At 41.6% G+C, this 22,184-nt stretch overlaps 1 protein-coding gene and 1 non-coding gene across 4 annotated transcripts in view; one reads left to right on the top strand and one right to left on the bottom strand.

The window, feature by feature from the left end:
- AP3B2 (adaptor related protein complex 3 subunit beta 2) overlaps window positions 1-22,184 on the bottom strand; it is a 63,038-nt gene that overhangs the window by 33,114 nt on the left and 7,740 nt on the right. For 2 of the 3 annotated variants that reach the window (XM_049706819.1, XM_049706821.1), the window contains exon 3: window positions 7,885-7,952. The gene's annotated coding sequence lies outside the window, so the exon portion shown is untranslated. Of the gene's footprint in view, window positions 1-32; window positions 222-7,884; window positions 18,861-22,184 lie in introns of all 3 variants that reach the window. The other variant, XM_049706820.1, reaches the window with a different exon arrangement.
- On the top strand, window positions 10,971-11,077 carry LOC117196035 (U6 spliceosomal RNA). Its single transcript, XR_004476013.1, has one exon. It is a non-coding gene; the product is annotated as a U6 spliceosomal RNA (small nuclear RNA).

Here is a 22,184-nt window from a genome sequence, read left to right as displayed (position 1 = left end):
ACTAAGGCCTGTGTTCCAGATGAGATACTCACCCTCAAAGTGGATGATCTCTCTGTGGCTGCAGTACACGCCCACGTGGGCCCCGCACCAGCATCCAGTGGGTGACACCAACCTGACCAGGAAGAGGTCTCCTGGCTCAGGTGCTACACGGCCTCTAAGTGTTGACCCAGGAAAGCCTCAGACAGGAAGAACTTAATGGTGCTGACTGCCCCAGTCAGGGCCTGGGAGGAGAAATGGACCAGACCACCGGGTGTTTGCAGGCTGGGATGAGGGAGAAGCCACTGATCATTGGGTCAGATGGGCCACCCAGGGCTCAGGGAGACTTGGCTTGGGGCTAAGCCTGAGGTGAATGTCTTCGCTACCCCACACATGCCTCCCTGTGCTGAGGAACTTCAGAGGCCTGGATATCATGGATAAATTCTGCCCTGAGCCACCCTTCAGTTTCCAGCAGTTGAGACCTCCTCCTTATGCAACGTTTTCTTCTCATCTCAAATTCCAACCTCGCCATTCCCCTCCCCTCCTCCTCCTTTAGGACCCCCTTTCCCAGTCATCTCCCATCTTGCCATTCCCTGGAGGCAACACCAGGGGCATGTGAACCTGAGAGGAGCAGAAGTCCTGAAGAAACAGAAACCTGGGGGACTTCCCTGGTGGTCTAGTGGTAAAGAATCTGCCTTCCAATGCAGGGGACATGGGTTCGATCCCTGGTCGGGGAACTAAGATCCCACATGCCATGGGGCAGCTAAGCTCGCGTGCCACAACTACTGAGCTCGCGCGCCTCAACTACAGAGCCCACGTGCTCTGGAGCCCAAGCGCCTCAACTACAGAGCCCACGCACCCTGGAGCCCGCATGCCACAACTAGAGAGAGAAAAATCCACATGCCACAACTAGAGAGAAGCCCGTGTGCCACAATGAAGAGCCCTTGCCACAATGAAAGATCCCACATGCTGCAACTAAGACCCAATGCAGCCAAAAAATAAATAAAAATAAAATAAATAAAATAAAATAAATATTTTTTAAAAAAGAAAGAAACAGAAACCTGGGTGAGATCTAGACCCAAGACAGGCATCTCCTGCCAAGTCTGAGAGGAGAAAGACCCTCCCACAATCTCAGCCACCAACAACATCTATTAAGCTGCTGCTCATTGATGCTTCATACAATCCCACAAGATGGGAACATATCTGCATTTTCAGGATAAAGAAACAGGTTTCCAAAAGTTACACTTTGCTGGAGTACACACAGCTTAATGCATGTCTGCATGACTCTTTCGTGTGCCCTTTGACCTAAACATCAGTCACCTCCCTTACCTTCTTTTCCTCTATAAGGAAGTGAGAAATACATTAGTTCAGGTTTCTCCTATCTTTCCTGGGAACAAAGGGCTTTTGGGACCTGGGAGGATGGCCTGCATGGTTGTGCCTGAGCTTTGGTCTCAGAGAGAGCCTGGGTAAGGGGATGAAAGTAGGGCCTGCCTCCCCTGTCCCTGACCCTTCCCTTCCCTCCTGGCCCCAGTCCATAGTATCCTCTACATATTCCGGAGTGAATCTCAATTTTCCCAAACTGGGAGCTGTGGAAGACTCAGGGGACCACCTCATCCCAGTTTGCCTGGGGCTTTCCAGGGTTTAAAATTAAAAACCCTACATCCCAAGAACCCAGGAAAACTTGGACAGTTGGTTACCTTAGGCTGAGGTCTCCCCTCTCCCATCTCTCTTGACCTCGAGACCACAGGGAGGACCCAGTCATGTGAACAGCCCTTTGGACTTTGGTCACACTCTCCTGAAATCCACCAGCAGCATCTCTTGCTTCCCACTCCCCCCATACCCACTGGGCCAAGCAGAGGTCACAGCTGTGGAAGAGAGTGGACTGTCCTGGCCCCTACTGGGGCAGCAGGAACCCCACCTGGAGAAAAGATAAGCTGAGGATTTCTGCTCCAGTTACCTGGGATGTGAAGCTTATCTAGGGAGGGGAAAAAACCCAAACAAACAGCTGTCACCACCTGGCTCCTGAGGAGTGAGGGTCCAAACCACTGCCCCTCTGGCCTCTCCCCACTCAGGCTGTGCACGGTGCATGTGGGACTGTCTGTCTGTGCGTCAGTGTGTAGCTATGCATTTGGCGTGCCCATGAGTCTGTTGCAATACTGGATACAGGACTGGGAGACCAAGTCCGGGCTGTGCCACTTCTCTGTATGGGACATCAAATAAGCCACTTCTTCCCTCTGGGCCTCAACTTCCTCATCTGTGAATTGGGGATAATAAGCTTGGAAGGCTGGGCATCACAGAACCATTGGGAGGCACTGAGAGCTCTTTGTGAGCAAGACAAGGAGAGACGGGCAGCTTTTGTTTATCTTTGGCCTGCACCTGAGCATGCAGAGCTGGGCGTCAAGGGAGGAGGGGTGGGGAGAAAGTGTCTTTCTCATCTCACAGGAGAAAAACAATGGGCCCTCAGAAACTGGCTGCCTCTTTGTGAGCCCTGCCCCAGAGCTCTTAGGAAATCACGCAGCTGGAAAGGCTCTGGAGAGCAGGGCCCCACCCCTGACTCTCCCTCTGAAAAGTTCCCCAGTGGTGAATTCTCTGGCCACCATCAGCTGGGCCCCTGGACTTTGAGTCAGGGTCTGGATGAGGAGGTGACCCTTCAGTTAGGGGATCTAGGCCTATATGTGGGGCTCCATCCATAATGATAATATTTATTGCCAGAAACTGTGCTAAAACCCCACTTAGCCCTAACAGTAACGTAATGAAATAGATACTGTTGTTATCCTTCCAATTTAACAGAAAGGGAAACAGGCTTGGAGAGGTTGCCAAGGTTACAAACTAGTAAGTGGGGGAACCAGGATTCAAGCCCAGGCGGTCTGGTTCCAGCGCCCATGACCTTAACCACTGTATAGCACTGCCTCCCTCATGCTGCTGGCACACGAGCACCCGCTTCCCCAGACCCCACCACCAGGAATTACTGACCCCCTGTATTCTTCCTGACCTTCCCCTTGGCTTTCATTGAGCCAAGCTGCCATTTTCTTTGTAAGAAAGGAGGAGGAGCAAGGTCCCAGAGCTGTGAGCAAGAGCCCAGGGGACAGAGCATCCCATTCTCTGGGCACCTGGCCTGAAATGCTGCCCATCCCATTGGGGGTCCTCACTGGGGACCTGATCTCTTTCTCCTTTCACTCTGATGGAGAATTTCAGAGGAACAGCGGTGAGAGTGGCCCTGCAACTGGGTGTGGAGTGACAGGCAGTCTCCTTGGGGCCCTGCCCTTCCCCCAGAGATCCCTGAAGGACCTCACCCAGTCAGGTCCTACCACTGAGCACAGGGCTTGTGGGGTCATTGTGGTGGCCCTTGGTGGTGTGGCTATGGCCTAGCCCCTCCTGTCCCCCTTCAGTCTAGCCCTGGACAAAGGGTTCCTCTGTGGGAAGCAAGGTTTTGGGGTCATTGCTCTCAGCCGGCCATCTCCAGCCAGAACAAGGGTTGGGGCTCCCCACTGGGGCAGAGCAGACCCTTCCTTTGAGCCCCCAGCACACCCTGGGCTGGCCCTTCCTTCTCTTACAAAACCTTTGGTCCCCACCCCCACCTTGGCCCAGTGATCCCACCTGAATCCTAGCCCCGAGCCCAAGCAGCTCACCTTGCAGTCGTCACCTCTGTACCTTGCTAGGTGCTCTCCTTCTGTGGCCAGAGCAGGGAAGACTATCTGTCCGCCCCTGAGGCAGACAAAGGAGCCAAGCAGGAAGCCCAGGGGCCCTGTTATGAGCATCACCACCTGGGCCATTCTGATTGCAGCACTCCCTCCTCCTGGCAGCTCTGGGGACAGGTGGCAGCCAGAGACCGTAAGGCTGGGGCCTGGGGTGGGTAACTGGTGCCCCCACCCAGCTCTCTCCCCTCCTCCTGGTGTTCAGCCCCTACTCCATACCCGCTTGTGCTTGCAATGCCACTTGTGCCTGCAATCTGAAACTACCTTTCTCCCCTTACTGGCCTCCAGGGTACACAGATGCCCCATCTTCACCTTATTGTGGTCAGAGAGCAAACTTCGTATGATTTCAGTTCCTTTTAATTTGTTGAGACTTATTTTATTGACTAACCTATGGTCTATATTAGTGAATATACTATATGCACTTGAAAATGTTCATTTTGCACATTTAGGGTACAGTATTCTATAAATATTAGTTAGGTCAAGGTGGTTGATAATGTTGCTCAGATCATCTATGTCTTTACTGATTTCTTGTGTAGTTTTTCAGTGAATTAATAGAGGGATTAATTGTCCATTTCTCCCTTCAATTCTGCCAAATTTTGCCTTGTGGATTTTGAAATTCTATTATTAGATACATAAACATTTGATTATTGTTATGTCTTTCTGATGAATTGAACCTTTATGGTTATGGATGTCATTCCTCATCTTTGCTAATAATTTTTGCTTTGAAGTCTATTTTATCTGATATGCTCACTATTTGTAGCTATATCTTTTACCATTCATTTACTTTTGATCTATCTGTGTCTTTATATTTAAAGTGCATCTCTTGTAGACAGAATATAGTTGAGTCTTGCTTTTTTATTCATTTTGGCAATATCTGCCTTTAAATTGAACCATTTGTTGTTCCATAGATATTTAATGTAATAATTGATACGGTTGGATTTTGAGCTACTATTTGTTTTTTTCTCTTCTGACTTTTGTTCCTTTCTTCTCCTTTCCTGTCTTCTTTGGGCATATTCAATTTTTTTTTAAAGAATTTCACCCAATTAAAAAAAAAAAGAATTTCATTTTACATATCGACAGCTGTACCTCTTTGTCTATATTTTAGTAGCTTCTCTAGTACTGCAATGTAACTATGTACTTAAGTTTTCACAATCTACTTAGTGATGATATTGTACGATGTCACATAAAATGTAGAAGTCTCATAATCAAATAGGCCCATTTACTACAATCCTTGCCCTATCCTTTATGCTTTGTTTGTGTATCATATCTACACACATTAGAAACTCCACAAGATGATGTCATAATTTTTGCTTTAAACTGTCCTGCATTTTAAATAAAGTAGGAAGAAAAGAGTCTTTCATATTTACCCAGATATTTACCATTTCTGATCCCTTCATTCATTCATGAAGGTCTAAGATTTTCCCTGATATCATTCCCCTTCAGCCTAAAGAATTTCTTCCAGCATTTCTTGTGGTGCAGATCTGCTGGTGGATGAATTCTCTTAGATGAATTCTTTTATCTGAAAATAACTTTATTTCAACTTCATTCATACTATTGGATGTAAAATTCTACATTGACAATCTTTTTCTTTCAGCAGTTTAAAGATTTTCCTCCACTGTCATCTGACCTTCATAGTTCCAGGTGAAAAATCAAAGATAAGTCAAATTATCGTTCTCCAGTACGTCATGTATTGTTTATCTTCACTATTCAGATTTTATATTTGTTTTCAGCAGTTTGACTATGATGTACCTAGGAGCGGTTGTCTTCAGTTATATCTCATTGTGGTGCCCTGAGAATTTTGAATATATACATTTTTGTCTTTACCAAATTTGGGGATTTTTGCCATTATTTCTTCACATTTTTCTGCCTTGGTTTCTCTCTCCTCTCATTCTCTAACTCCAGTTAATACCATCACCTTAATATTGTTTGATATGTCATTTTTTTTTCAGTCTTTATTCTCGTCTTTTGACTGAGATGTCTCCTGGTATTTCTTTACTTTCACTGACCCTTTCTTCTGACAACTTCAACTTGCTGTTAAAATCAGTCTTTTTTTAAAAAATAAATTTATTTATTTATTTATTTTTGGCTGCATTGGGTCTTTGTTGCTGTGCGCAGGCTTTCTCTAGTTGCGGCGAGCGGGGGCTACTCTTCATTGTGGTGTGCGGGCTTCTCATTGCGGTAGCTTCTCTTGTTGCCGAGCACAGACTCTAGGCGTGCGGGCTTCAGTAGTTGTGGCATGCAGGCTCAGTAGTTGTGGCTCACGGGCTCTAGAGCGCAGGCTTAGCTGTGGCGCACGGGCTCAGTTGCTCTGCGGCACATGGGATCTTCCTGGACCAGGGCTTGAACCCATGTCCCCTGCATTGGCAGGTGGATTCTTAACCACTGTGCCACCAGGGAAGTCCCAAAATCAGTCATTTATTTGTTTACTTATTTTCAGTTTTAGAATTTCTATTTTCAAATATAATTTTCTTTTTTCTTAAGATTCTCCATCTATTTATTTGTTATGATTATCTTTTGCATAAAGTTTTTTGTAGATATTTATAATAAGTGCTTAAAGGTTTTTTTCTCCCCCCAACATTTGGGTGGTGTAGGTATCTACTGACATTGTCTGACTTTCCTAATGATGTTGAGCTACATTTTCCTTTTTTGCATGTCTAGAATTTTTTAAATTTGTATAATGGACGTTGGAGATGATACATTGTACAGATTATGGATTCTTTTATCTTCTCCTGAAGAACATTGATTTTTGTATTAGCAAGCAGTCAAATTAATAGCTTGAACTTGACCTGAAGCTTGTGGAGTTCTGGTTCAACCCTTTGTTACAGCGAGTCTGTTTAAGTTTCACCATTATTATTAGGGTGAATTCCTTAGTCCTGCCCCATAGTCTTCTAAGGCATAGCCCCTATGGAATTTCAGTGGGCAGTCTAAAGGCATTTACCAAGCCCCTTTAAATTTGTGGAAATCAAACTACAAATTTTGTCTCCCTTGCAGTACACAGCAGCAGAAATATCTCCCTTTCAGCTGTTGTTTCCCACTAGGCTCCTTGGAGTCTCACCCAGTGGATGTGCAGTAAGGAGTTATCCAAGGATTTGTGGGATTTTTTTAAAAATAAATTTATTTATTTTATTTATTTATTTTTGGCTGTGTTGGGTCTTCGTTGCCGTGTGCAGGCTTTCTCTAGTTGTGGTGAGCGGGGGCTACTCTTTGTTGTGGTACGCATGCTTCTCACTGCAGTGGCTTCTCTTGTTGCAGAACATGGGCTCTAGGCACACGGGCTTCAGTAGTTGTGGCACACAGGCTTAGTTGCTCTGTGGCATGTGGGATCTTCCTGGATCAGGGATCAAACCCGTGTCCCCTGCATTGGCTGGTGGATTCTTAACCACTGTGCCACCAGGGAAGTCCCTTGTAGGAATTTTATGTGCAGATTTAGGGGATCCCCTCTCTGTAGATACCTCCTTTCTGGGGTATTCTCCCCTCAGTTTCCAGCTGCTCCACCCTGAAATTTATCCACTGATGTCTTAAGCCAAGAAGTTCTGTGGCTTTCTGCATGAGGTTTAGCCACACCACACTGTACAGATGGGGGAGGGCCCTAAGGGGAAAGCTTTGGAAAGACAGAGCTCATCCAGTGTGGTTCTCTTCACTCCAGGGTCAAATCGCCAGGTTCTGTTGGCTCTTGATTGCTCCAAATAATTTTTAATTTTTTCTTTTAAATTAACATTTAGGGACTTCCCTGGTGGTGCAGTGGTTAAGAATCCACCTGCCAATGCAGGGGACACAGGTTCGATCCCTGGTCCGGGAAGATCCCATATGACGCAGAGCAACTAAGCCCGTGGGCCACAACTAGAGCCCATGCAACTACAGCCCATGCTCCGCAACAAGACAAGCCACCGCAATGAGAAGCCTGCATACCACAACGAAGAGTAGCCCCCTCTCTCTGCAACTAGAGAAAGACCGCAAGCAGCAACGAAGACCCGATGCAGCTAGAAAGAAAGAAAGAAAGAAAGAAAGAAAGAATTGGCTATTTTTGTTGTACATTTATATGAATTTTAACACACTAGTAGATTCATCACAACCAACATAGAACAGTTACACCATCCCAAAAAACTAACCCTTTTAACATCTCATATTAGTATGACCCACATGGAACAATTAATGAACCAATATTGATATATTATTATTAACCAAAGTCCATCCTTTATTCAGATTTCCTTACTTTTTTTTGCTGAGGTCCTTTTTCTGTTCCAGGATTCCGTGCTAGATGCCATATTACATCCATCCATCCTAAATACCAAATTACATATTACCAGTTACATATTACATATATATAATATCTCCTTGGGCTTCTCTGGTCACAATAGTTTTAATCTGCATTTCCTTAATATGTTGAACATATTTTCATGTGCTTACTTGTTTTCTGTATAATCCCTCTGGTGAAGTGTTTGTTCAAGTCTTGTACCTTTTTTATTGAGATAGAATTCACATACAATAAAATTCACCATTTAAAAGTGTACAGTTCAATGGTTTTTAGTATGTTCATAAGTTTGTGCAACCATCACCACTATCTAATTCCAGAACATTTTCATCACCCCCCAAAAACATCCCATATCTACCGAGCAGTCACTCCTCATTCTCCTCTCTACCTTCCCCCAGCTCCTAGTAACCACTGATCTTTTTGTCTCTGGATTTGCCTAGCCTGGACATTTCATATAAATGAAATTATACATTCTGTGGCCTTTTGTGTCTGGCTTCTTTCACTCAGCATAATGTTTTCAAGATTCATCCATATTGTAGTATATATCAGTACTTCATTTATTTTTATGGTCAAATAATATTCCATTGTTTGAATATACCATGTTTCGTTCATTCATCAGTTGATGGACATTTGGGTTGTTCCCACTGTTTGAATATTATGAATAATGCTTCTATAAACATTCATGTACTGGTTTTTATTTGAACTTACGTTTTCACTACTCTTGGGTATATACCTAGGAGTGGACTTGCTGGGTCATATGGTAATTCCATGTTTAACTTTTTGAAGAACTATCCAGCTGCTTTCCAAAGCAAATGCACCATTTTACATTCCTATCAGCACTGTTCCAGTTTCTCCACATTCTTCCCAACACTTGTTGTCTTTTTGATTACAGTCATCCTAATAGGTGTAAAGTGGTATCTCATTGTGGTTTTGATTTGCATTTCTCTAATGACTAATGATGGTGAGCATTTTTCATGTGCTTATTGGCCATTTGTATATCTTCTTTGGACAAATGTCTTCAATACCTTTGTGCATTTTTAATTAGGTTGTGTTTTTATTATTAAGTTTTAGAATTCTTTGTATATTATGGATACTAGACCTTTATCAAATATATGGTTTACAAATATTTTCTCCCATTCTGTGGATTGTCTTTTCACTCTTTTGATAGTATCCATTGACACACACAAGTTTTTTGCTTTGATGTAGTTCATCTATTTTTTTCTTTTGTTGCTTTTGTTTTTGGTGTCTTATCTAAGAAACTATTGCCTAATACAAGGTCACAAAGATTTATATCTATGTATTCTTCTAAGAGTTTTTAGTTTTAGCTTTTGCATTTAGGCCTCTTATTCACTTTGTGCTAATTCTTGTTTATGGTATGAGGTAGAGGTCCAACTGCATTCTTTTGCATGTGGATATCCAGTCATCCTAGCACCATTTGTAAAAGTAGTCTTTTTCCCACTGATGATTTTAGACTTATTGAAAATCAGTTGACCATAGCTGTATGGTTTGATTTCTGGACTCTCAATTCTATTCCATTGATCTAAGTCTTATGCTAGTACCACATTGTCTTAAATGTGGTAGATTTATAGTAGGTTTGAAACTGGGAAATGTGAATCCTTCAATTTTATTCTTCTTATATAAGATTTTTTTGGTTATTTAAAGTCCTTTACAATTCCATATGAATATTAGGATCAGCTTTTCTGTTTCTTTTTTAAAAGGTAGTTGGGATTTTGATAGGGATTGTGTTGAACTTGTAGATTGGTTTAGGGAGAACTACCATCTTAATATTAAATTTTCCAATCCATGAACATTGGATATCTTTCCAGTTATTTAATTCTTAATTTCTTTCAACAATGTGTTGTGGTTTTCAGTATACAATTCTTGCACTTCCCTGTATAAAATGAATCCTATGTATTATTTTTGATACTATTGTAAATGGAATTGTTTCTTGAATTTCATTCTAAGATTGTTCATTGTTAACGTATAGAAATACAACTGATTTTTGTGTATTGATCTTGTATCCTGCAACTTTGCTGAACTTGTTTATTAGCTCTATTTAGTTTTTTGTGGATATTCTTTAGTATTTTCTAAATATAAGATCACATTACCTTTAAATGGGACAGTTTTACTTTTTCTTTTCCAACCTAGATGCTTTTTATTTATTTTTCTTTCCTAACTGCCCTGGCCTGAACCTCCAGTACTATGTTAAATAGAGTTGGCAAGATCATACATCCTTGTCCTGTTCCTGATCTTAGAGAGATTTTAGTCTTTCATCATTAAGTATGATGTTAGCTGTGGGTTTGGTTTTGTGTGTATGTGGGGGGGGGGTAAATTATACATAATGTAACATTTACCACTTTAACCATTTTTAAGTGTATAGTTCTGTGTCATTTAGTATATTTACACTGCTGTGCAACAATTATCACCATTCATCTCCAGAACTTTATCACTCCAAACTGAAACAACTAGTAATATCTGTCACAGTCCCCACTTCATTTTATGAGGCCATTGTAACAATATATAAAGCAGACAAAGACCGTACCAAAAAACCAAAAAAACAAACAAACAAACAAACAAACAAAACCTTATGGGTCAATCTTTCCTATGAACAGATGTGAAAAGCTATCTTCTAAAACATTAGCAAACTGAATCAAGAAATGTATTAAAAATTATGACCAAGTTGGGTTTATTCTCAAAATTCAGGCATGGGTTAATATTAGGAAATCTATCAGTATAAATCATTGCATTACTAGATTAAAGAATAAAAGCCATATATTAAATCTTGTTAATTATGTAAAAACATTGAACAAAGTTTAACATCTGCTTACGATCAAAACCTTTAGCAAATTGGGAATGGAAGAGAACTTACTTAATAAAGGTTATCATGGCAAATATATTTAATGGTAAAATGTTAGAGCTTCTGTTATAGGTTGAATTGTGTCCCACAAAAATTCATATGATGAAGTCCTAACCAGTATTTCAGAATGTGACCTTATTTAAAGAGGGTCATTGCAGATGTAATTAGTTAAATTAATAATAGGTCATCAGTGCTCGCTTCGGCAGCACATATACTAAAATTGGAACAATACAGAGAAGATTAGCATGGCCCCTGCGCAAGGATGACATGCAAATTCGTGAAGCGTTCCAAATTTTAAAAATAATAATAATAATAATAAATAGGTCATCAGGGTGAGTCCTAATCCAATATAACTGGTGTCCTTATAAAAAGAGGAAATGTGGACACAGAGGCAGATACAGACACAGAAAGAATGCTCTCTGAACATGAAGGCAGAGACTAAGGTGATGTGTCTACAATCCTAGGAACACCAAGACTGCCAGTAAACCACCAGAAGCTAGGGAAGAGGCATGGGACAGATTTCCCCTCACAGTTTCAGAAGGAACCAACCCTGCTGATACCTTGGTCTCAGACTTCCAGCCTCCAAAACTGTGTGGCAATAAATTTCTATTGTTTAAGCCACCCAGTTTGTGGTACTTTGTTATAGCAGCCTTCAGAAATTAATACAGCTGGCTTTCAAAATTAGAACAAGACAAAGACGTCTGCTATTACTGTTTCTATTCAACATTGTACTGAAGGTATTATCTAGTATAGGGGAGGAAAAAATTCTCTACCCTTTTAGGGTCCCTGGCTGGGCCTAAGAATTAAACGGACATAGGACAGATTAACAGGAGAAAAGTGTGCACATTTTATTAAATCTTTACATGTACATGGGAGCCTTCACAAGAGAATGAAAACCCAAAGAAGTGACCAGAGCAGGAAGCTTTTATACCTTTTAGACAAAGAAACAATACATTTGTGAAAAATTGATAAGACAAAGGGGTTTGAGCTCAGGATAGTAAATGGTGAAGAAGTCTGATACAATAGTAAATACATAAATTGATCTCTGCCCCTGGTTCCTGGCACAGAACTCCTAAAACCCTTGTAATTTCCTATGTGATAAGAGCACTAGGAGCATCTTTTGTTCTAATATTTGGTCTTTGGCTCCAGTTCCTAAATGTCTTGGGATTTCTTGGGTGCTGGCAGTGTCTTTTGTTCTGAGGTGACTCTGGGTGGGCTCCTGGATGGAGGCTGGTTACCAGAAAGATCAAGCCATGATTAGAAGCTTGAAATTTTCAGCCTCACTTCCCATTCTCCAGAGCGGGGAGAGGGGCTGGAAATGGAGTTAGTGATACATCATACTTACATGATGAAGCCTCCCTAAAAATCCTCAAAGTATACAGTTCAGAGAGCTTACAGGTGGAGGTGCTGAGAGGTGCTGAGAGAGTAGCATGCCCAGAGATGGCATGGAAGCTCCAAACCCCTTCCCATATACCTTGCCCTATGCATCTTTTTCATCTGGATGTTCATCTGTATCTTTTATCATATCCTTTTATAACAAACGGTGTTGAAACAAATAGACTGACAGATATTTCTCAGGCAAAGATGGGTTTATTTAGTATCCACAGAGAACTGCAATTCAAGGTCTGCAATCCTGGGAGAGCCACATGAACGTTCTCAAAAGGCAAGGGAAGGAGGATGCTTTTATTGGGAGGGAGAAAAAGGAAGTTGGGAAGGCTATAGTAAACAGAGTCCATGGCTTTTCACTGGCTGAGTCCTTGCCAGGAAAGAAGAGCCAGCTTTCTTCCTGTTGGGCTCAGCTACCATTACAGGGCATGAGAGCTCCCCCTTCTGTTTATTAATTTTTTACAGTAGTAAGTAAACTGTTTTCCTGAGTTTTATGAGCCATTCTAAAAACTAAATGAACCCAAGGTGGAGACAGGGGAGATCGTGGGAGGCTCCAATTTATAGCCAAGTCAGACAGAAGTTGTAGGTAACCTGGGGACCTAGTACTTGAGGTTGGCATCTAACATGGGGGCAGTCTTGTGGGACTAAGCCCTTAACCTGTGGGGTCTGAAGCCATCTCCAGTTAGATAGTTTCAGAATTGAGTTAATTTGTAGGATACCCAGCTGGTTTCAAAGAATTGCTTGTTGTGGGCAAAATTCCACACAGTCTGTTGTCAGAAGTTTTGTGACTGTGGTACTAGTGTGAGAGTAAAGGAGAATCACACAGGAGGAAAAGCAAATTTTTCCATTCAAGATGTAACTAGGAAGATAAGGGTTAGTTTAATAAGGTTTGTTTGTATAGATTTCTCAGCCCCAGATTCCCCATCTCTGATGACAAGAATGTCTTCCCTCCTTCTGGTACAGGGAAAGTACTTTTCACATGGGAGTTTTAGCTCCTGCTTTCAGAAAGAAAAGGAGGGTCAGAGTGTCCTTCTTACACCTACTATTTCTTCTTGCCTTTAATTCAAAATCATCAATATACTAAAGTGGCATGTCTTGAGGTGACATAGTCTGGTTTCCTTCACTAGTACAGTAGGAGAAGAAAAAGAAGTAGAAGGCAAAACAAATAAAAGGCATGGTCCAACCTCCCTTGGAGGTTACAGTCTGGGACTGTATCAGCACTTCATGGAGAAAAGGGAAGGAAACAAAGTGAAAGATGTGTCTTGACTCCTGCTCCATTCACCAAGGCTGCCTTCAAGAGAGTGGTTTCTCGGGTTTATAAGAATGGTCTTTCTCTGTAGATATTTTCTTTTAGATACTGAAACCTAGTATATTCCTCAGTCTAGGAAATGTTTCAATGAATTTTTAGCCTACAGCTACTGTTGTTGTTATTATTTCACCATACCAGATATATTGAATTCTATGTGTCAGACATTATATAAACTTAATGTTTAAAACAACCCTGAAGGGGCTTCCCTGGTGGCACAGTGGTTAAGAATAGCCTGCCAATGCAGGGAACATGGGTTCGAGCCCTGGTCCGAGAAGATCCCATATGCTGCGGGGCAACTAAGCCCGTGCGCCACAACTACTGAGCCTGCGCTCTAGAGCCCGTGCTCTGCAACAAGAGAAGCCACCGCCAATGAGAAGCCCGCGCACCGCAATGAAGAGTAGCCCCCACTCGCCACAACTAGTGAAAGCCTGCGCGCAGCAACGAGGACCCAACGTAGCCCAAGGGAAAAAAAAAAAACACCTGAGAAGTAGATTGCAAGAGACCTCATATACTGTGGAAAGAATTTGATCCATCCTGTAGTCCCCTGAGGAGCTACTGAAGGTTTCTAAGCCATAGGAATTTTGTAATTAGGTAAGTTTTAGAGAATAACTAGTGGTCAGTGTGAAGGATAACAGAGACAGGGTAAGCAGGTTTTTTGGGGTGGCTGGGTGAGAGCACAAGAATAATTAAGAGATGAATGTGAACTAAGGTGGTAGCAGGCAGAATAAAAAGTTGGGGACATAGGGCTTCCCTGGTGGCGCAGTGGTTAAGAGTCCGCCTGCCGATGCAGGGGACACGGGTTCGTGCCCAAGTCCGGGAAGATTCCACATGCCGCGGAGCTGCTGGGCACGTGAGCCATGGCCGCTGAGCCTGCGCGTCCGGAGCCTGTGCTCCACAACGGGAGAGGCCACAACAGTGAGAGGCCTGCGTACTGCAAAAAAAAAAAAAAAAAAAAAAAAAAAGCTGGGGACATAAAAAGAGATCGAGGTAACTGATACTTGAGAATCCTTTTAATTGGGTTGTCCCCAGGCATCCTTTCAAATCTCCTTTCCTAACTGAAGTAGGTTGAGAGTTAAGGTTTCTTCCACCCTAGTTCTTTATTCGTGTTCACTTTATACTTTCAAAATGCTCTAACAATTTATTTGATGCTCTCAAAACAAGTACAGGTAAGCATTATAGACAGAATGATTTTAAGTGGTCTTTTTCAAGGTTCAAAAGGCACAATCAAGACCAGACTCCTGATGTTCTGACAGTTGAACCCCAGGAGTAAATACGGAGGAACTGCAGTTTGTTTGGCTGATAGGCTATTGAGAGAATGTTTTATTACAGATAAAGCTCCTTCTCTCATCTTTATTCAGGGTCATCCTGAGGGAATACATTTAGAGGTCTTCACATCAGGAAAATCATCACCAATGTCTTTCTTGTCTATCTTGTCTATCACCTATCTTCCCCAGTGGCCAGGTGGGACTTCTCTCATAGTGTCCAGACAAGATGGTGGTGTTTCACCAACTGACCCTTCCCACAGCCTAGGAAAAGCATAGTGGACCTGTTTATCCCTTGCTCTTGATTATGTTACTCTCCCCACCCCACAGCTGGTTCCTGCCTGCAGTGGAATGCTAAATTGGTTGGTTGCCCAACCAACAAACAGGCTGTAACAAATAAGAACCACTTTTCCTCTAAAATAGTGTTTTATCACAGATTATTGCCATAAATTGGTTTCTTCAAAAGATAATGAGTTTCTATCTGTATGTAACCATAAATGAAACATTCAATGTTTCAAACATACAATGAAGACACATATAGGTGAGAAACGACCAAACTGAAGTTTGGAAAGTAAGCAATAGAGCCATATGTGAGCCTGAAATGGAGAAGCCTATGAAAATCTCAAAAAGACAAACCTAGGATCAATAAAGGAGCTTATAGTACACGTACACAATTTATTTGCTCCTAAGTGGTAGTTTAAGCAGAAAATTTTGCTTTTAATTCTGATACTTATACAATTCACAAATTCACCTTTATTTTTAAAACTTTTGGTGAACCAAAGTTTTAAATTTTGTATCTCAGAGTGAAGAGAGAATTTGTTCATTTCATAACCACAGAAACAAATGAGGTGAAACACTGAAAACAAATTAAGAAAACAATCTGCCTCCTACTGCTATGTACACTCCAGGTTAGTGAAGAAATGGATAATGACTAACAAACTGTTGGCTAAAGTCACAGAAATGACTTTTCAGATGTTTTTGCTCAGTCAAGGGAGCTATAACACAGGAGGGAATGATCCATATCTAATTCCAAGCAGAAACTGGAAAAACATAATATCTTAACTCTTTCTTTGTTTCAGTTATGTAGTGTCATAAGAACAGAATAGCTCTTCCTAGGAACAGGTTGTTCTGTTTGAGAAAACATATACCCATCCATGTAATTATCATTGCTGATGTGCTTCATTTCTTTGAGTAGATCTAGGTTTCCATCTGGTACTATTTTCCTCCTGCCTGAATGGCTTCCTTTAATATTTCTTGTAGGGAGGGTCTGCTGCTGCTGAATTCTTTTAGCTTTAATAGGTCTGAGAAAGTCTTTACTTCACTTTTGCTTTTGAAAGAGGGTATAGAATTGGTATACCTTTTGTTTTGAAAGAAGGTATAGAATTGGTAAAGAATTCTAGCTTGACAGTTTTTTCTTTCAGTATTTAAGACTAGAAGTCTGAGATCAGGGTGCCAACACAGTGGAGGCCTGCTGAGGGCTCTCTTTCTGGCTTTTAGACGACTGTCGTCTTGCTATTTCATAACATTAGGGGGGTGGGGGGAGAACTCTTTGGTTTCTCTTCTTATAAGGGCACTAATCGCATCATGAGGGCCCCTAAATTAGGTTTAGATGATCTCATCTAAACCTAATTATCTCCCAATGACCCCACCTCCAAATACCATCATATTGAGGGTTACGGCTTCATATATAAATCGGGGGGGGGGCACAATTCAGTCCATAGCATTATACCTATCCAGGAGTATTCCTTCTTATAATTGTCGCAATGATAGTAATAAACATAACTTAAGAGTTTTTTATGTACCAGCACTGTGTCACATGCTTATATGGATAGTTTCACATAGTCCTTATTACATAGATGAGGGAAATGAGTCTAGTTCATTAACTAGACTAAGGTTACAGACGTTGTTGTACAGCTAGGATTTGAGCTCAGGCAGTCTGGCTTGAAGTCCTGAACTCCTAATTCCCTCCCTATACTGACTCAACCAGAGGAAAAATCATTTTGAAATCTGATGAATTCAGGAATTTGTTTTAGTTGTCAGATTTTTATGGACTCAGAAAAGAAGGGCTCCAAACATTTAAGTGGTTCTTTTGATAACTACTCATAAGAAAATAAACCAGACAAAAAAAAAAAAGTTGACATAAAAAGAGTTAAAAGCAAAGAAAAACTTTGGAGAGTGTACAAATAACAGTTTGAAAAGGTTAACTCCTTGAGTGCTATTCATATGAGGTGTGCCTTGTAGAAAGCACCAGAAGTGATAACCTATCTAATTGGCTAACAAGGAAAAAATGAGTGAAGACCTATCATTCCTTGGCTCCAATAGGGTCTAGGAAACTAGTACTGTCAAATACTGCTGGTAAATATATATTTGCATTCTTTCTGGAGAGAATATTTGAAAATATGGATTTAAAACTTCAAATAATGTATTCTCCTGAACAAATAATTTAAATATGGGCACTTGGCTTAGAGAAGTCAAGACATACACAAAATTTTATGTATACAGATAGTCATCACTTCAAAAATAGATTTATATATATTCTGGTTATTAAAAACACACTAATTGTTAAAAATTCAGAAAATACAGAGATGTCTAAAGAAATAAAAACATAATTTTGGATATTACCTCTCAGATTTTACCATTGTTAATGGTAGCAATGAAACATTATTCACTAAATAAATTTGATGGCTCCATAGAAAATACCCTGCCTTCTTCCATTCAGAATGTCAGCATTCCTGTCCCATCATCTTGGCCCAATGACACATCTCACCGAAGTACAGAGAGCTCATTGCTAGCTCATTCTTAAATATGCACAGTCAAGATCCTCCCAGACAGCTGAAGAAGCTTCTAATGTAAAGACTGAAAACAGCAATTCAGGGAACAGGAGAGAACATGCATGCATATGCGCACACACATGCACATAGACACACAGAGTGAGAAAACTGCACCCTTAAAACAGTAACAGGATGTTATGAAAGAGTAACAGAGGACAAAACCTCCTGAAAGTTAAAACTAGTGCTGAAATTAAATCAATAGAATGGGAGAAGATATTTGCAAATGATATATCTGATAAGGGGTTAATATCCAAAATATACAAAGAACTCATACATATCAAATCAAAAAAACCTGATTAAAAAGTGGGCAGAGGACCTGAATAGACATTTTTCCAAAGACGACATACAGATGTCCAACAGACACATGAAAAGATGCTCAACATCGCGAATCTCCATGGAAATGCAAATCTAGACCACAGTGAGATACCACCTCACGCCTGCTAGAATGGCTGTTATCAAAAAGACAAGAGACAAGTGTTGGCGAGGATGTGGAGAAAAGGGAACCCTCATGCACTGTTGGTGGGAATGTAAATTAGTGCAGCCACTATGGAGAACAGTATGGAGGTTCCTCAAAAAAACTAAAAATAGAACTACCATATGATCTAGCGGGGTATTTATCTGAAGAAAAAGAAAACACTAATTAGAAAAGATATATGTTCCCCAATGTTCACTGCAGCATTATTACTCTCCAGGTGAGGTGAGGCAGGAGGAGGCACTTGCCGAGAATTGTACATCCCTTTCTTTAACATCACGCATTTAAGTGATTCACCCAAGAATGCTCTTCCAATGTACTGGCAGCACCTGCTGTCAAAGTGGGTCTCCTTTCTCTTGTCTCCCTAACGCCCTTATGTTCACGCAGGTGTCGAATTGATTTAAAAACCATCACACACCAAGCATCCAGGAGTTGTCCTCTGTATTCGTCACACGGGAAACCTGTTATCACCTCCTCTTCTCGTCAAGGTGTCACTCTTGCTCTCAGATTCAGCTTAGCATTGAGAGAAATCAGAGTCCAAACACTGACTAAAGCGTACAGATGACGAATGATGGGAGTTTCCACGAAGCTCACACAGGTAAGACAGTAGAGATAACAACACTCTGCTTTTCTGTTTTGCTATCTGTAAAGCAAGACTTTCGACCTTGATGCTAAGGTTTCTTTCACGACTCCGAAATTCTAGGAGTTACAGAGGAGGAAGAAAGGGAGGTGTACTAAGAAAGAAATGGAAAATTTTATTCCAGTCAACTTGAAGATTATAACCTGAGAGTCTTTGAGAAATCTCTGAGGACTCGTCCACCTGTTAGAGGTCAAAGCACAGTTATATAAGTTTTTGAGACAAAGGGGGTTATACATCAAATGATGTATAATTTACAGTTTACACAATCCAGATGTACACATATAAAGTGAGCAGTGGGTCATGGGTCATTGTGACCCCTTGCAAGATTAAGGAGGAATGTTATCTCCTAAGGGGGTCTGGTTAATGTAGATGCATAACACACACTAAAGGGAAGAGAGGATGCCCAAATGGGCAAAGAAAAATTTTATGTTTAAATTATTCTCATCTTGCCGTAAAATATGGATTTTATTTCATCATTACAAAGTTCTTTCCCAGGACACCTGAAATATATAAAGAAGGAACATAATCTTTACCACTGGAAAATCCATGACTCCAAGCAAATTTCCTTGTGACTCCTTAGAATACAGTTCCAGCTATATGCTAAACTGTTTTTGCCAAAGTAAACTGTGAAATCATAAATACGATGTGAGGGGCTGCCTGTACATTTAGACCTCGGTGTCATTAATCAGTATATGTAATCTTAACAAGGTTATGCAGAAGAGGATGTGGAGAAAAGGGAACCCTCATGCACTGTTGGTGGGAATGTAAATTAGTGCAGCCACTATGGAGAACAGTATGGAGGTTCCTCAAAAAACTAAAAATAGAACTACCATATGATCTAGCAGGGTATTTATCTGAAGAAAAAGAAAACACTAATTAGAAAAGATATATGTTCCCCAGTGTTCACTGCAGCATTATTACTGTCCAGGTGAGGTGAGGCAGGTTTTTTTTTAAAAACAAAAAACAGGGCTTCCCTGGTGGCACAGTGGTTAAGAATCCACCTGCCAACGCAGGGTACACGGGTTCGAGCCCTGGTCCTGGAAGATCCCACATGCCGTGAAACAACTAAGCCCGTGTGCCACAACTACTGAGCCTGTGCTCTAGAGCCCGCATGCCACAACTACTGAGCCCACGTGCCATAACTACTGAAGCCTGCGCACCTAGATAGAGCCTGTGCTCTGCAACAAGAGAAGCCACTGCAATGAGAAGCCTGCACGCAAGGAAGAGTAGCCCCCCACTCACCGCAACTAGAGAAAGCCTGCGCGCAGCAACGAAGATCCAGCGCAGCCAAAAATAAATAAATAATTTTTTTTTAAAAGTAATATAGTAAAAAAAAACAAACCCAAAACTAAACACATAGTTCAGCCTGAAAGCAGAAGGCTTTAAGTATAGAGAGAGTTGGTTCTCTCTCTCTCCCTCTCTATCCTGATTGCTTCCAATATATATATATCCCGACTGCTTCTATTTTATATAAATGTAAATAAATATTTATTAAAACATGTGGGGGCTTCCCTGGTGGCGCAGTGGTTGAGAGTCCTTCTGCCGATGCAGGGGATACGGGTTCGTGCCCCGGTCTGGGAAGATCCCACATGCCGCAGAGCGGCTGGGCCCGTGAGCCATGGCTGCTGAGCCTGCGCGTCCGGAGCCTGTTGCTCCGCAACGGGAGAGGCCACAACAGGGAGAGGCCCGCGTACCGCAAAAAAAAAAAAAAAAAAAGTGTGTATGTGTGTATGTATATATAATGTATATGTTACCAAACCAAACTTGGATCTGCTGGCCGCAAGGCAGTAAAGCCAATCTATCACACCAGATTGCAATGAAGGAAAAATGCAGCATTTATTACAGGGCACCAAGCAAGGTATCCAGGTAGCTAATGCTCAAAAGACCCAAACTCCCCGATGGTTTTCAGGGAAAGGTTTTTAAAGACAGGGTGAGGGAGGGGGGTTGCGGGGTGCGTGATCAATTGTGGACATTCTTCTGATTGGTTGATGGTGAGGTAATTGGGAGTCAACATCATCAACCTTCTGGTTCCAACCGGTCTGGGGTCTATGTGCTTGTGTTCAGCATACAGTTAACTTCTTCCACCTGGTGGGGGTTTCAGTATTTGCAAAACAACTCAAAGGATTTGGCTCAGAATATTATCTATAGACCTTGAGGAAGAACTAAAGGTCCTTGACTTGGTTTAATGGCTAAACTATTATTATTTTGTCTTGCTTGACTGTTTTCTTTTTTTTCTGCATTTTCTCACTTCTCTGATTAAATTTATTTTTTGGAACTTGGGGAAGGTGTAGGAAGCTAAAGTTTTTCTACAAACAAGAGGCAGCTGGAATAATGGGGGGGGTGCTGTCTGTCCCCCCTTATGGGGGAAAGCCCCATAAGGTCCTGCTCAGAGAGAATATTCAGGTGCCCTAAATAAAGAGGCTACAACAATGAGAATTGAAGCCCTGTGATCCACAAAGTAACTGAACCAAATATATGCCTTAGGGATTGTGTTTTAACACCTGAGGCACAGGCTTGTGCCAGTGGGAAAGCTGAGACTGAGGGAGGTGCCAGGAATGGGCAGCCCCTTCCATGAACTAAAACAATAAAAGCTCCAGAAAAGGCAGATTTAACAAATAAAAATACAAGACACCCAGTGAGATTTGAACTTCAGATAACAAATATTCAAAACATACATACTAAGTAATTATTGTTTCTCTGAAATTCAAATGTAACTGAGCATCCTGTATTGTATCTGGTAACCCTACCTCAGAATGAAGTGAGGGGCAAGTCACACATACATTTTAGGGGGTGGTAGTTCCAGGCAGAGAGAATAGCAAGTACAAAGTCACTGAGGTAGGAACACAGTTGGCATATCTGAGGAATAAGAAAGCTAGAATGGCTGAAGTGGTGAGAGCAAAGGGGACAGTAGTAGGAGATGAGCTGGAGAAGCAGACTGGGGCAGAGATCTCATTGGGCCTTGAAGCCCATGGTAGGGACACAGGATTTTATTTTAAAGTGTGATGAATAGTCACTGGGCAGTTTGGGACAGTAGAGTGACTGGTGATTCAATAGGATTATTCTGGTTTCTGTGTGGTAGAGAGAGATGAGGGTAGAAACAGAGAGTCCAGTTAGGATGCTCAGCCAGCAATCCAGGCAAAGATGTTGGTAGCTAGGACTAGGTTAGTAATTATATTGGGGGAAAAAAGTGATCAGATTCAGTATATATATTTTAAAGTAGAACTCATTTGCTGATAGGTTTGATGTAGAATGTGTCTGAAAAAGAGGCATCAAAGATGACTCCAAAGTTTCTGGCCTGAGTGACTGGGTGAATCCTGGTATCATAAGATGACGAATACTATGGGAAAAGCAGGTTTGAGAGTGGTGGAAGTCAAGAGTTTAATTTTAGACCTGATAAGCTTGAGATATGTATTAAACATCAATCAGAGGGACTTCCCTGGTGGTGCAGTGGTTAAGACTCCACACTCCCCAGTGCAGGGGGCCCAGGTTCAATCCCTGGTCAGG

Source organism: Orcinus orca, chromosome 2, assembly GCF_937001465.1.
Source record: "Orcinus orca chromosome 2, mOrcOrc1.1, whole genome shotgun sequence".
Classification (NCBI taxonomy): domain Eukaryota; kingdom Metazoa; phylum Chordata; class Mammalia; order Artiodactyla; family Delphinidae; genus Orcinus; species Orcinus orca.
The sequence above is the reverse complement of the archived record's forward strand: the minus strand, read 5'-3'. Positions and strand labels throughout refer to the sequence as shown.